Consider the following 15936-nt stretch of genomic DNA (forward strand, 5'->3'; position numbering starts at 1 on the left):
TTCAGGTTTGACCTAAATGCAGACAGTGTCGTAGAAACAAAAGTTTATTTCTAATACAGGGGCAGGCAAATGACAGGTCAAGGCAGGCAGGGGTCAATAATCCATAGAGGGTGCAAAGGGTCCAGAATGACAGGTAGTCTCGGGGTCAGGGCAGGCAGGGGTCAATAATCCAGTTAGGTGGGGCAAGGTAGTGACCGGCAGGCCGGCTCAGGGTCAGGGCAGGCAGAACGGTCAAAACAGGGAAGGACTAGAAAACAAGAGCAAGAAACAGGCAGGAGCAGGGGAACAAATGCCGGTAGATTTCACAAACAAAACGAACTGGCAACAGGAGACAAAGGGCTGTGAGACATGGATTATCTCTGAACATATGAATGGTGGGATGTATACGAAGGGTACGGGGCAACAGAAGACGAACAGCAGAGGGGCTAATGACTTAGGAGATGGGAAACGGGCTGGCCGCTGGACTGGGGGTGGAACCCGGGAGGACAGGCTGGCCGACAACCCAATGAGGGTGCAGAATGCCTTCCAAAACCAGGATGAGAACTGAGGACACCGGTCGGAGACCATGTCAACTGGCAGTCCATGGATCCGGAAGACGTGCTGCACCATGAGCTGGGCCATCTCTTTGGCAGAGGGTAGCTTGGGGAGAGGAATGAAGTGAGCGGCTTTGGAAAACCAGTCCACAACGGTCAGGATGGCGGTTTTGCCATCCGACGGGGGGAGACCTGTGACAAAGTCCAGGGAGATGTGAGACCAGGGACAGTGAGGGACCGGCAGAGGTAGACGGAGACCAGCCGGAACTTGCAGAGTAGTCTTGTTCTGTGCACAGACCGGGCAAACGGCGACAAATGTGGAGACATCAGTAACCATGGTAGGCCACCAAAAACGTTGTCACGGAAAAGCCAGGGTCCAACGGGAGCCCTTGCGGTAGGAAAGCCTGAAGGATGGTCTCAGGTTCCAAGGTAGTTGTCGTGGGGCTATAGCAATAAAAATACAATAACAGCAACTGTAAGTGCTGTTATTGTGAAGTGGAAACATTTAGGAGCAACAAGTGGTAGACCACACAAGCTCACAGAACGGGACCGCCGAGTACTGAAGCGCGTAACGCATAAACATCATCTGTCCTTCGTTGCAACACTACCGAATTCCAAACTGCTCGTCAGGAGCTTCATGAAATGGGTTTCCATGGCCGAGCAGCCGCACACAAGCCTAAGATCACCATGCGCAATGCCAAGCGTCAGCTGGAGTGGAGTAATGTTTGCCGCCATTTGACTCTGGGGCAGTGGAAACGTGTTCTCTGGAGTAATGAATCACGCTTCACCATCTGGCTATCTGACGGACGAATCTGGGTTTGGCGGATGCCAGGTGAACTCTACCTGCCCCAACGCATAGTGCCAACTGTAAAGTTTGGTGGAGGTGGAATAATGGTCTATGGCTGTTATTCATGGTTTGGGCTAGGCCCCTTAGTTCCAGTGAAGGGAAATCTTAACACTACACCGTACAACGACATTCTAGATGATTCTGTGGTAACAGTTAGGGGAAGGCCCTTTCCTGTTTCAGCATGACAATGCCCTCATGCACAAAGCGAGGTCCATACAGAAATGGTTTGTTGAGATCAGTGTGGAAGAACTTGACTGGCTTGCACAGAGCCCTGACCTCAACCCCATCTAACACCTTTGGGATGAGTTGGAACACTGACTGCGAGCCAGGCTTAGTCACTCAACATCAGTGCCCAACCTCACTAATGCTCTTGTGGCTGAATGGAAGCAAGTCCCTGCAGCAATGTTCCAACATCTAGTGGAAAGCCGTCCTATAAGAGTGGGGACCATCTCCATTATAATGCTAGGATAGGGAGCAGCCCCCTATCCACATCGACGGGACAGTAGTGGAGAAGGTGGAAAGTTAAGTTCCTCGGCGTACACATCACGGACAAACTGAAATGGTCCAACCAGACATCAGACATTGTGGTGAAGAACGCGCAAATCTATCAGGAAAGTCTAAATGGAATCCTTGGGATGTCCTAAATCTGATGTCACCCCATTGAAATATACATTTTAAACGGTTACGGTAAGGGTTAAGGTTAAGGTTAGGTTAGAGGTAAGGGTAGGGGTTAAGGTTAAGGTTAGGTTAGAGGTAAGGGTAGGGGTTAAGGTTAGGTTAGAGGTAAGGGTAGGGGTTAAGGTTAAGGTTAGGTTAGAGGTAAGGGTAGGGGTTAAGGTTAGGTTAGAGGTAAGGGTAGGGGTTAAGGTTAAGGTTAGGTTAGAGGTAAGGGTAGGGGTTAAGGTTAGGTTACAGGTAAGGGTAGGGGTTAAGGTTAGGGTTTAGGGTAGGGATGTCCCAAGGATACTTGATATCACTAACCCTAATCTAGCCACAGCACATAACATGGTTAATAGCTAATGACATGAATTAGATTGTGTAAAATAATGTGTATTAAGATGAAAACGTTATTGCGTTTAAATTGTGAAAGAGGATGTTAACGTGCAATGTGCTACAGAGTATGTTTTTTTATTTCCACCAGTAGCTAGTGAAGTTAACTTGCTAGTGCGGACAGATTGCTAGATAGTAAGCTATCTAAGCCATGGGAGGGTCAACGAAATGTTGCAGTTGCAACATCAACTAATTAGCTAGCTAGATACCTGCCTAACTAGCCATTGTTACTGTAGCCTGCACATCTTCCTTTTTATCACAGCTGTCACAAATCCTGGTGTGCTCCAGCAACCTTGATGTTGTAAAATTCTATGTGCTTCCGTTTTATTAGAACATTCTTGTGTTTTGGCAAGTTGTTAGTATTATGTTTCTTTTTAAAATTTCTATATATAACAAAAATGTATAATCCTAAATACATCTGTGCTCCCATTTGCCATAGTTTCTTGGAGGTCCTTTGAATGGTAACGCTTGGTGATTCTCAATTTATCCTGTGGAGCAGCCACATGCAAAACTGTTTTATAACACCTCGAATGAAGCTCACTTTACTTAAGGTGTCTGTGAACACTCTATAACGGCATACGACACGGTTATGATGCCCATCATTCCATTCAATGTAACAATGTGACACAGAGGTTAGTAAATGACATAACACCCTGTAATATCATCTGGTATGTAGACTCTTATGAAGTATGTAATGACATATGACAGAGGTGGTCAAGCAGTTGTTATTAACAGTTGACATTAGAGCATATGACAACAGGATGAAGTATAATCTCGGTAGACACTAGTTCCTAGGCTACGTGATGCAAGATCATTTAAAACACGCAATCACAGATTTGTTAAATCCTCCCATCATTCACCGTTTTATATATTGATTACATGGCTCATTGAATTCTGGGAATTGGTCATGTACAATGCCCCAAAAACATCCTGGCAGCCTCACGAACCTGTTTCCATTTCTCAGCTGTGATTCCCTGAGGGAGACCACAGACTTGGTTAAATGGTGATGAAGTGAATTCAAGTAAGTCTAAATGTATTTTGGGGGCTTTGCGTGCAGTTCAGAGAAGGTCTAAATTGAGTTTGAACTTAGCACCGTGCCACATGTTTCCAAAAACACCTCTGGCAATATTTCTACTCCTCTTATCATACTTGTTGATAACACACAAACGTCAGATAAAAACTGATAGTGATAGTCATTAAGGTTTTATAAATTAATTTAAAGGGGAATTAGAAGATTGTCATTTTGTGTTAGGGTTGTAGAGATATGGCTCAGCCGACACTCAACCTTTCGATTAGCCCTTTTTCATTAGTTACTTTAACCCCTAACCCGTTCCACAAAGTAAATAATAAACTGGGTGGTTCGAGCCCTGAATGCTGATTGGCTGACAGCCGTGGTATATCAGACCGTTTACCACGGCTATGACAAAACATTTATTTTTACTGCTCTAATTACGTTGGTAACCAGTTTATACTGGCAATAAGGCACCTTTGGGGTTTGTGGTACACTACATGACCAAAGGTATGTGGACACATGCTCGTCGAACATTTCATTCCAAAATAATGGGCATTAAATAGAGTTGGTCCCCACATTGCTGCTACACTAGCCTCCACTCTTCTGGGAAGGCTTTCCACTAGATGTTTGAACATTGCAGCAGGGACTTGATTCCATTCAGTCACAAGAGCATTAGTGAGGTTGGTTACTGATGTTGGGCGATTAGGCCTGGCTTGCAGTCGGCATTCCAATTCATCCCAAAGGTGTTTGATGGGGTTGAGGTCAGGACTCTGTGCAGGCCAGTCAAGTTATTCCACACCGATCTCAACAAAAAACATTTCTGTATGGACCTTGCTTTGTGCACTGTGGCATTTTCATGGTGTAACAGGAAAGCGGCTTCTCAAACTGTTTCCACAGCGTAAAGATTTCCCTTCACTGGAACTAAGGGGCCTGACCAGAACCACTATGTCTAGGGGCAGGTAGCGTTCTCCTGGAATCCGCCAAACCCAGATTTGTCGGTCAGACAGCCAGATGGTGAAGCTTGATATACCACTCCAGCCAGCGCTTTGCATTGTGCATGGTGATTCTTAGGCTTGTGTGCGGCTGCTCGGCCACAGAAATTTGATGAACTGACTTGTTGAAAGTCACTGAGCTCTTCAGTAAGGCCATTCTACTGTCAATGTTTGTATATGGAGAATGCATGTCTGTGTGCAAGATTTTATACACTGGTGTGGCTGAAATAGCCCAATCCCCTAATTTGATGGGTTGTCCACATACTTTTGTTTTTATAGTGTGTATTGCCAATATACCATGGCTAAGGGGTATACCCAGGCACTCCATATTGCGTCGTGCATAAGAACAGCCCTTAGCCATGATATATTGGCCATATACCACACCCCCTCGAGCCTTATTGCTTAAATATAAGATGAATACTTTACCATTTGTCACTAGTTATATTTCAGGGTTCTGGGGGGATGCGCAGTACAGTGGATCTTACAGTGCAAAATACTCTGGGAAGAGCGGTTGATATGACTGTGCATTAGTATTGATGGATTTAGTGATGTGCGTCCCGATTCTCCACACTCCTCCCAAAGTGTGCACTTCCTGTCATGGACTTAAAAGCATTGGAGTGGTGTAAACGTAGACTGGCGGGAGTTTCTACCGTGGTGTGTGTGAAGTGCACACTTTGGGAGAAGGGTGGAGAATGGGGACAGAACCTGTGTCCCTCTACTGGAGCCTCCCTCTCTCTCTGTGAGCCTGTGGGTGCTGCCTGTAGCCCAGGTTTGGCAGCCAGTGCAGCTCGCTCATCACATCCTGACCTTGTTTGTTACTTCACTTAAGACACTCCCCTGAGTTTTCGCTGAGTCAGTCTGGAAGCCACAGCATCTATTTCTATCTAAACATCCCCTCCTCCATCCTCCATCCTTCCCCCCTCCATTATGAGCCATAAAAAAAGACAGCTCGCTTCCATTTTCTCCCTTGGCCCCCTCAAAGCATCAGAATGACGGTTGATAAAGGAACATGGACAATCTATGCTTTTTATAGCCCTGGAAGTGGAAAAGCAAACATGGATTGACAAAAGATGGACATGAAGTGGATGAGGGTTGACGTGTATATACATCAGGGCTCTTTATTTCATCTCTCTCCTCTCCATGCCCTCTACCTCTCCTGCCACCACTCAACCCCCCAAGTCTAACCCTAACCCCTGTGTACTGCATTGGGACATTAGTTAATGTTGTTACCAGGCCCAAAAGACATGGGCAGTAACGGCGGACAGGGGGCGTCTCTCTCTCTCTCTACAATGGCTTCTTCCTCTCCCAGTACAGATGGACTAAGGGTTGGGCAAGGTGCTCATGGCATTTGTATTCACCCCGACACCTGAGGTCACCCAGGCTTATGTAATTCTCCCTGACAGGGAGTTGTGTGTCGTGGATGCAGAAGGATGGCGTTGGGGGTGGGAGGACGTATGAAATGGGCGACCCCTGGTAGGGTCACAACGGATGTTTGATCCCCTGTGCTGGGAGCAATGAGATTTTTTTGTAGGTAACAGATGCTGTTTAACCTGCATCATGTGTGTTAGCTAGCTACAGACTCTCTCCTCTCTTCCCCTCCCCCCTTTTCCAATTTCTCTCCCTCCCTCTTTCCATCTCCCTCTCCTTCTCTCTCCCTGGATCTCTCCCTCCCTCTTCCTCCCATCCCCCACTCTCTCTCTCTCTCTCTCTCTCTCTCTCCTCTGTCCCCTCCCCCACAGCCGCTCTCTCTTTTCTCTTGACCCTTTCTCTCGATCTCTCTCTCACATTCTGCCTCACTCTATCTTTCTCATCCCATCCCCTCTGCTCCTCATCCTCCTCATCCACACTCACCATAGCTCCATCTTTGCCGCAGGGCTTTAGCTGTCAAAGTGCAGTCAGTCAAATTAATCCAATTAATATGCACATAAACACACTCATATACACATATGTGTACATATTTGCACAAATAGGTTTATAAGCTGTATGACCAAACATTTGCACATACATGGGCCCTATCAATCCATCCATCCTCCCAGCAGCCCGTTTGTTATAGCATCAGCAGCAGGGATCGCAGCAGTATGCATCCTTCCTCTGTGGTTGAACTGATACACTCACTGCCTCTGTTTGGTAGCTGTCCGGATGCTACTCACATTATTCCTGGTGGATCCTATGCTGTCCGCAGGCTATCAGGCGATCACGGATGATGGTTGCTGCAATATCTCCCATAAAAGTCTCAGTTGTTGTTTTTTGAGCTGCTAAATATGATTTACTCAATATGATCGTTTTGCGAGCCTTCAGTTTTAAATGGTTTTCAAGAACGTTGCAAGAATATAATTCTGCATTTCAAATGTGCTTGGGCTGTTTTCTAGGGTGTGTTTTTAGGAGATAATCAATACTTGTGTGTTTATGCATTCTCAGAGATCCAGACCGGAGTTTTGTGAATAACACTTCAGACAAATACACATCCACATAAATACACACGTACAATGCTACACATACACACGTACATACACATCAAAGGTACACATATACACACATACATAATACTCACATTCTATGCATCCATACTCTCTTCCCCAATCCATCCACTCATCCACCCACTCATCCACCCACTCATCCATCCACATATCCATCCACTCATCCATCCACTTTTCCATCCATCCACTCATCCATCCACTCATCCATCCACTCACAAAAGCAAAGCAGAGAGTGATATTGCATGTTATATTATATGTAGACATTTTTACTGCAGGGCCAAAATGTCATAGCTTCGTGTGATCCCATGGACAACGGCATTGTAACTTCTCTTCTCCTCCACCAATAAAACAATATCCGTAGAGGGAAGCTCCCCTGCCACTAGATCCAAAACAGCTGGTTAGGCTGTCAACGGCTTGATGAATAAGCGATAAATTCAATATTTGCCTATGTAATGGCGAGTGATATGGTGTACATTTTTCAGCGTTTACATTCGACCAAAATGTGTAGTGGTGTTCTAATGAGGCGGGGATCATTTATTACACAAGACGTATTGGAGGTAATTAATTGTACTGTTTAAAATGTTTTAGTATACATTTTAGATGATTTGCCTTTATGTATCACTCCATAAGGGTAACATTGCCTGTAGTACAACATACTGTACAGTGCATAGTCATTTCTCTGGTGTGAGGGATAGGCCTATTGAAGGATTACTACATCTCCATTGAAGGCTAGCTTTTTCTTTTATACATGACATCCAGTGATACAACATTCAAATTCATGCTTCCTGCCTCGCATTGTATCTCCATGAATATAATGAATGAACTACTTGAAAAGGCGTGTTACAGTCTGCGATACAGATAACCCCCACGGCTAGCTTTGGGGTCGCTAAAAGTTTCATTGTGTCACGAGTCGCTGGCATGCATCTGGACGCGGCTGGCTATTTCCTTGTGTGGGTTACCCAGTTGAAATGCGATTGTGTACGTTGTTGGATCACACGCAGAGTACACACAGTTTTAACTAGGGCAACTTTATAGATCCATAAACAGTTTAGAACCGTGTACAGTTCTATATTCTATAGCCAGACTAACTGAGACTCACATGGCAGGTGTATTAGGCATGCCCTACATTGCTCAGAGCGACAGCATTTCTATGTGGTGCCCTCAAGAGGCCTATCTCCCAGATGTGCAATGCTTTATGTACTGCTCTGAACACTATGAGGTTGCATTCACACCTAGCAATGAATGTGTTTTTGAATGTTCTGGTAAATCTGAAGGGAGGACAGTGGTGGAAGTACTGTGCATCCATTACATTGCTATCAAATCCTTTCTGCTGCCTGTTGTAACTCAGAATAATGTGTACAGTGAAGATGAGGTTGTCTGGGGTTAGCTTCAGCTAAAGGGTCTACATTAGTTATAGGCCCTACTTAACATTAGATTAAATATGATTTGGTTCAAGCCCTTGATTAGCCAGTCTAGGCATTTAGCCTGTCCAGTGTAACCTGAATCCTAGCGTGATGGTTTGTTTAGTCCAGCTGTTACAACAATCCATTGCCACAAGCAAGTGAGCGGTACACTTCTGTGGATCGTTCTGGAACCCCATCTGATTCCACCAACCATGTCTAACCGTATTCAACCATATCTTACCTCACAGCATCTTTTGATGTCTATTCTCTGCTAAATAATTAGCATTTAATTTCCTCAAAAACCCTTCAAACAAACCAGTGTCTATGTTGTACCATTGTTGTCCATGTGAATTTTAATACTAGATTGATCAATCTAGTACCAGCTGTAACACAATCTAAATATATTCATTCTTTATATAGATCCTGTTGCTGATGTTACTGCAGCAAAACCTCTCTCAAACCTTATCTCTGCAGCCCAGACATGTTATGCACTATTGTAGTCACATTCCTATCGTCAGTTGAATTCCATCTTAACTCCATTCCATTAAACATAGTCCGAGCAGATTTACCTGCTCATATATGCAACTATTCATACCATACCTACCTACGTGCTCTCTCTCCTCACGAATATCTGTTGTCGTGGAATGTTTTGCCCCTTGGCCACTTATCATTGGTATGCGCATACCTCTCATATGGAAGATATGAGCTGTGAACTAGCTTATCTGCCCATTGGCAAGCAAGGGCTAGAGAGGCTGCCACCCCCCCCCCCGTCGGGTGAAACCGGATGCAGGTGGAGTGCTGGGAGAGCCTGGGAGGAGTAAAGGAAGAAAACAGCCAAATATAGCTACATTGAGTAGACAACACACACACAAACGTGGAAATGTAAAAATGCTGACCAGTTCGAGATGAGATAGCTGTAGCCTAGCCGACATAGCTGCAGCTTGTGATGAGGATCCCCTCAGAAGCATCTGGCAACAGAGCTAGCGACGAGTTAGCATTAGCCCTGCTGCTCGTTTCACTACACATTTTAATACGCATTTCACTACACATTTGAATACACATTTCACTACACATTTTAATACACATTTTAATACACAAGTTGGGTGCTTCCTGTCTTACTTTAGGTCGACGCCAGGAGTATTGATTGCAGATTATATCTACCTTGTAGTGACACCAGTGGGTGAATGAGGTACATATGCTACTCACATCGTAACATAATACTTCTGCATAACATTTGCCATATTTAATTAATAATTGTTACGGGGTCAAACAGAGGTGCTGCCTGACCTCGAGTCATGAAGGGCTGCTGGTTTTCCTTCTTGCTTTTTTAAATCAGTGGCAGATTTAGGCCTGTGTTACTAGGTGTGTGGACTCTCCGGGAAATCAGTGACATTAACTGATCAATTAGGGGCAAGGGCGAAATGGAAAACCTGCAGCACTGCTGTCCTAGAGGACTGTTCTACACCCCTGGGTGAAAAGCATGATTGGTATCCTTCTCTTTTCTTGGCTAAACACATAGTTCAAAGCCAGCATGTATGCACACACATACGTAAACAATGCACAGTGTTGTAGGGTGATCGCTAGCAAACAAATGCAGCTATTCAAGTGCAGCTATTTATGGCTGTATTGATTTAGCAGGGGTCTGTGTTAGTGTGTAGGTAAGATGCTAATGTGATAAGAGATGGTGAAAAGACTCCAAGTTGTAATACAACACTGACATTGTGGAATATGAGAAGATATTGCCTCTCTGAAGAGGTCAGCTATCTTGGACATTCTGAATATCTTTGTTGTTACCTGACTCCTTTACAATCAAAGCTACTTGTCATATAAACATATAAACAAGTCCGGAAATATATATTTCTCACTTAATCTCTGGCACATATCAGGATTAAGGTGCCTTTATCCATTTATGTTTGCCTTTTCAAATAAAGCCATCATGCTTTTGTGTGATGCTGCAAGTGTGTTAGCGTTTGCATATTTGTGTGGCTTACCATATACATATTTGTGTGGCTTACCATATACATATTTGTGTGGCTTACCATATACATATTTGTGTGGCTTACCATATACATATTTGTGTGGCTTACCATATACATATTTGTGTGGCTTACCATATACAGTGCCTTGCGAAGGTATTCGGCCCCCTTGAACTTTGCGACCTTTTGCCACATTTCAGGCTTCAAACATAAAGATATAAAACTGTATTTTTTTGTGAAGAATCAACAACAAGTGGGACACAATCATGAAGTGGAATGACATTTATTGGATATTTCAAACTTTTTTAACAAATCAAAAACTGAAAAATTGGGCGTGCAAAATTATTCAGCCCCTTTACTTTCAGTGCAGCAAACTCTCTCCAGAAGTTCAGTGAGGATCTCTGAATGATCCAATGTTGACCTAAATGACTAATGATGATAAATACAATCCACCTGTGTGTAATCAAGTCTCCGTATAAATGAACCTGCACTGTGATAGTCTCGGAGGTCCGTTAAAAGCGCAGAGAGCAACATGAAGAACAAGGAACACACCAGGCAGGTCCGAGATACTGTTGTGAAGAAGTTTAAAGCCGGATTTGGATACAAAAAGATTTCCCAAGCTTTAAACATCCCAAGGAGCACTGTGCAAGCGATAATATTGAAATGGAAGGAGTATCAGACCACTGCAAATCTACCAAGACCTGGCCGTCCCTCTAAACTTTCAGCTCATACAAGGAGAAGACTGATCAGAGATGCAGCCAAGAGGCCCATGATCACTCTGGATGAACTGCAGAGATCTACAGCTGAGGTGGGAGACTCTGTCCATAGGACAACAATCAGTCGTATATTGTACAAATCTGGCCTTTATGGAAGAGTGGCAAGAAGAAAGCCATTTCTTAAAGATATCCATAAAAATTGTTGTTTAAAGTTTGCCACAAGCCACCTGGGAGACACACCAAACATGTGGAAGAAGGTGCTCTGGTCAGATGAAACCAAAATTGAACTTTTTGACAACAATGCAAAACGTTATGTTTGGCGTAAAAGCAACACAGGTCATCACCCTGAACACACCATCCCCACTGTCAAACATAAAATTGATGGGAAGATGGATGGAGCCAAATACATGACCATTCTGGAAGAAAACCTGATGGAGTCTGCAAAAGACCTGAGACTGGGACGGAGATTTGTCTTCCAACAAGACAATGATCCAAAACATAAAGCAAAATCTACAATGGAATGGTTCAAAAATAAACATATCCAGGTGTTAGAATGGCCAAGTCAAAGTCCAGACCTGAATCCAATCGAGAATCTGCGGAAAGAACTGAAAACTGCTGTTCACAAATGCTCTCCATCCAACCTCACTGAGCTCGAGCTGTTTTGCAAGGAGGAATGGGAAAAATTTCAGTCTCTCGATGTGCAAAACTGATAGAGACATACCCCAAGCGACTTACAGCTGTAATCGCAGCAAAAGGTGGCACTACAAAGTATTAACTTAAGGGGGCTGAATAATTTTGCACGCCCAATTTTTCAGTTTTTGATTTGTTAAAAAAGTTTGAAATATCCAATAAATGTCGTTCCACTTCATGATTGTGTCCCACTTGTTGTTGATTCTTCACAAAAAATACAGTTTTATATCTTTATGTTTGAAGCCTGAAATGTGGCAAAAGGTCACAAAGTTCAAGGGGGCCAAATACTTTCGCAAGGCACTGTACATATTTGTGTGGCTTACCATATAGTGCATTCGGAAAGTATTCAGACCCCTTCCTTTTTTCCACATTTTGTTTTGTTACAGCCTTATTCTAAATTTGACTAAATAAACATTTTCCTCGTCAATCTACACACAATAACCCATAGTGACAAAGTAAAAACAGGTTTTTAGAAATTGTGGTTGCTAAAATAAAAATCAGAAATACCTTATTTAAGTATTCAGACCCTTTGCTATGAGACTCGGAATTGAGCTCTTTTGCATCCTGCTTCCATTGATCATGCTTGAGATGTTCTACAACTTGATTAGAGTCCACCTGTGGTAAATTCAATTGAGTGGACATGATTTGGTAAGGCACACACCTGTCTATATAAGGTCTTACAGTTGACAGTACATGTCAGAGAAAAAACCAAGCCATGAGGTTGAAGGAATTGTCCGTACAGGTCTGAGACAGGATTGTGTCGAGGCACAGATCTGGGGAAGGGTACCAAAACATTTATGCAGCATTGAAGGACCCCAAGAACACAGTGGTCTCATTCTAAAATTGAAGAGTTCGGAACCACCAAGGCTCTTTCTAGAGCTGACCAAACGGAGAAATCGGTGGAGAAGAGCCTTGGTCAGGGAGGTGACCAAGTACCCGATGGTCACTCTGACAGAGCTCTAGAGATGGGAGAACCTTCCAGAAGGACAACCATCTCTGCAGCACTCCACCAATCAAGTTTTTCTAGTAGAGTGGCCAGAAGGAAGCCACTCCTAAGTAAAAGGCACATGTTAGCCCACTTGGTGTTTGCCAAAAGGCACCTAAAGGACTCTCAGACCATGAGAAACAAGATTATTTAGTCTGATGAAACCAAGATGATTGAACTCTTTGACCTGAATGCCAAGCGTTACGTATGGAGGAAACCTGGCACTATCCATACGGTGAAGCCTGGTGGTGGCAGCATCATGCTGTGGGGATGTTTTTCGGCGGCAAGGACTGGGAGACTAGTCAGGATTGAGGGAAAGATGAATGGAGCAAAGTACAGAGAGATCCTTGATGATAACCTGCTCCAGAGCACACAGGACCTCAGACTGGGGCAAAGGTTCACCTTCCAACAGGACAATGATCCTAAGCACACAGCCAAGACAATGCAGGAGTGGCTTCGGGACGAGTCTCCGAATGTCCTTGAGGGGCCCAGCCAGAGCCCGGATTTGAACCCAGCTCTAAAGAGACCTGAAAATGCCTTTGAAGCCCATCCAACCTGTCAGAGCATGAGAGGATCTGCAGAGAAGAATGGGAGAAACTCCCCAAATACAGGTGTACCAACCTTGTAGTGTCATACCCAAGAAGACTCAAAGCTGTAATCGCTGCCAAAGGTGCTTCAATAAAGTAGTGAGTAAAGCGTCTGAATACTTATGTAAATGTGATATTTCAGTTTTTTTGCAAAAATGTGCAACATTTCAAGAAAACTGTTTTTTTTTCTTTGACATTATGGGGTATTGTGTGTAGATTGATGAGTTTAAAAACATTCACTTTTTGTGCAATACGTAGGTGTAGGCTATATGCTTAGGATTTAACACACATTGATACCTCTTACAACATCATGATCTATATAAAATAAGCCCAGCTAAGATTGTGTGCATCTGTGCAGTGTAACAGTCAGGCAGCCATGAAGATGGTGGGCTGGGCAATATGCAGCAGAAGCTGCTCCATCATTCCATGAATAATACATAGAAAATGGACAGAATATTTCAGCTCTGGGAAGGAGGAAATCTGAGCAGTTGATCGTGAACAAACCATTGGGGGATCCCTGAAAGAAATGGTCGAGTTTTTGGTAGTTTCAACATGGATTATAATGTTAAATCTGCATCAGCTATCTTAATTGGAAATGATCTAGGAATAGGCCACTATCTCTTATCAAATGAATTATTTAATTGCAACACTGCAGTTATATCGCAAGCATAGTATATTACTATGTCTGCTATATGGTTTTTACTTGCTACTTTACACGTATAAAAACATCTACCGCATTATCCAGATTGGTGGTATCTCTAGTCCTATTATAATCAATACTTTGATTGACTGTATGTTGAAACCATACCCTTTCACAATGAAAAAGCTTGGAGGACGACACAATGCACGTATGACCACAGCCACAGCCACGACTGCACACAATCAGTCGTGTTCATATCTAACTCCAACATGCTCCAGTCCAAGGCCTTCTGAATGAAACGGACCAGACAGATGAACCACAGTTCCAGATCTGTAGCCTTTGATAAAAACCAAGGGGAATCTAAACTGATTCAGGCGAGTCTGTCAGAATCGTGGTTCTCTGTGGAAGCCTGACGGTTGTTTATTCTGATTGAACATTCTATATGTCTTTCTCTTCGATGATCATATGGAGATGTGAAACCAATGACTCATTAACCCAAATTTGAGCAACATCTCATTCAATCAAATAACTGCAGCAATTTTTTTCTGCATCGCAATGGCCATTTAAATTGAGCTGGTACTAAAAGCTTCAGAAAATAATTGCGAGAAATTGATACGAATATGGTAGGTCATTGATATTGCCTGTGTGAATGTTAGCACAAATGTGAGTCACCGCTCATTAGCCTGAAAGCTACTGTGAAACTCAACACATTACAGTCTCTAATATGTGCTTAAATGGAGCAAAAAATTTACAAAAGGTCCATTTGTCATTGAATGTTTTTCAGAAAAGTATTTAAATGACAAAAAATCTATACAATGGGGTGAGAGAAAAAACAAAACAAAAAGTGGCTAAATGGCGCTGTGTCCTCCAATAACTGCAGCGTGTATCAATATCAAAGCTCCGTGCACTGAAGTTATATTAATCCTTTGTCACACACTCCATATACACTAGCATCACATTACATTGGACAGTGAGGGATCCAACCAGGAACCGTCTCTCATCATACCATACAAGGCAGAGTGGGGGACTCTCATCCGAGGGCACAGAGGGCAGGAACATGAACTGCACATCCTCGATGCGGAGCTAGCTAGTTAGAAGTGGGCACTGGAGGGAAATGTTTTAAACCCTAACCAAGGCAAAGCCAGCCCCAACCGCTGGAGACATAGTTAACTGTCCGTTAGTTAAAAACCTAGCAACTTGACTAGGCCTCCCAACGCATCCAGCCTCTTCCTTGGAGCTATTTTCCCCTCCCGTTATGCCCTTATGAAAAAACATTGTCTCCCTGACACACTTGTCTGCTGCTGTATCTTTTGGCATGAGATGCGATTTAGATGACTTAACTCTCCTGTATTCTTCTGGCCAAAAGGCAAACAGGAAGCAATGAAGAGTGAAGGGAATATGTTGACTAGAGTGTGCCCAAGTAGATGGCTGCCATTTTGTACATTTCTCTGTTTGCCAACAGTTATAGATAGGTGTCCACTAGCTGTGTTTATGACTAAGCTGTTCAGCAATGACTGTTCTTGTAGTGTGGACTTAGTAGACAACATTGTAGAGGTCTTGTCGATTTGTTGTTTTTCTCCAGGTGAAATGGATTTGTCAACCTCTCTCCCCCTCACAATGTGATTCAACATGACTGCCATTAGGTCACAAAACACTCTAGGGGCTCGATTTAATCCGTATCGTTGAGGTTTAGCGTTATAGCGCGATTGAAATGTAAAGGTAATTTCAGATTGAGCCGACATATGTAGCGTTTTCTGTGAATGCAGTCCTAGCTAACGCGGGAACATTGCCTTTAAATGTCTATCGCGCTATAGTGCAGCTCTTCAGCGCTACGGATTAAATAGAGCCCTAGATCTAACTGTTGGTTGTCTGTTAATTGAACATGAATACTATGCCCTTCTCTGACGCAAATAGGAAAAATACCCATCAAGCTATTGCCTAAACAGTTCATCAATTTGACCATACAGCATACACATGGGGTGATCTATCCCTATCTATTGCCTGGTGTCACCTTTTTCGTTGGGTGTA

The 15936-nt window shown here is 43.5% G+C and overlaps 1 protein-coding gene across 1 annotated transcript in view; it reads left to right on the forward strand.

Moving 5' to 3' along the window:
* Positions 1 to 15936, forward strand: part of LOC112259180 (syntaxin-1B) — a 53228-nt gene that overhangs the window by 13013 nt on the left and 24279 nt on the right. The gene's annotated exons all lie outside the window — the stretch shown is intronic.

This window comes from Oncorhynchus tshawytscha, linkage group LG09, assembly GCF_018296145.1.
Source record: "Oncorhynchus tshawytscha isolate Ot180627B linkage group LG09, Otsh_v2.0, whole genome shotgun sequence".
In the NCBI taxonomy this organism is placed as follows: domain Eukaryota; kingdom Metazoa; phylum Chordata; class Actinopteri; order Salmoniformes; family Salmonidae; genus Oncorhynchus; species Oncorhynchus tshawytscha.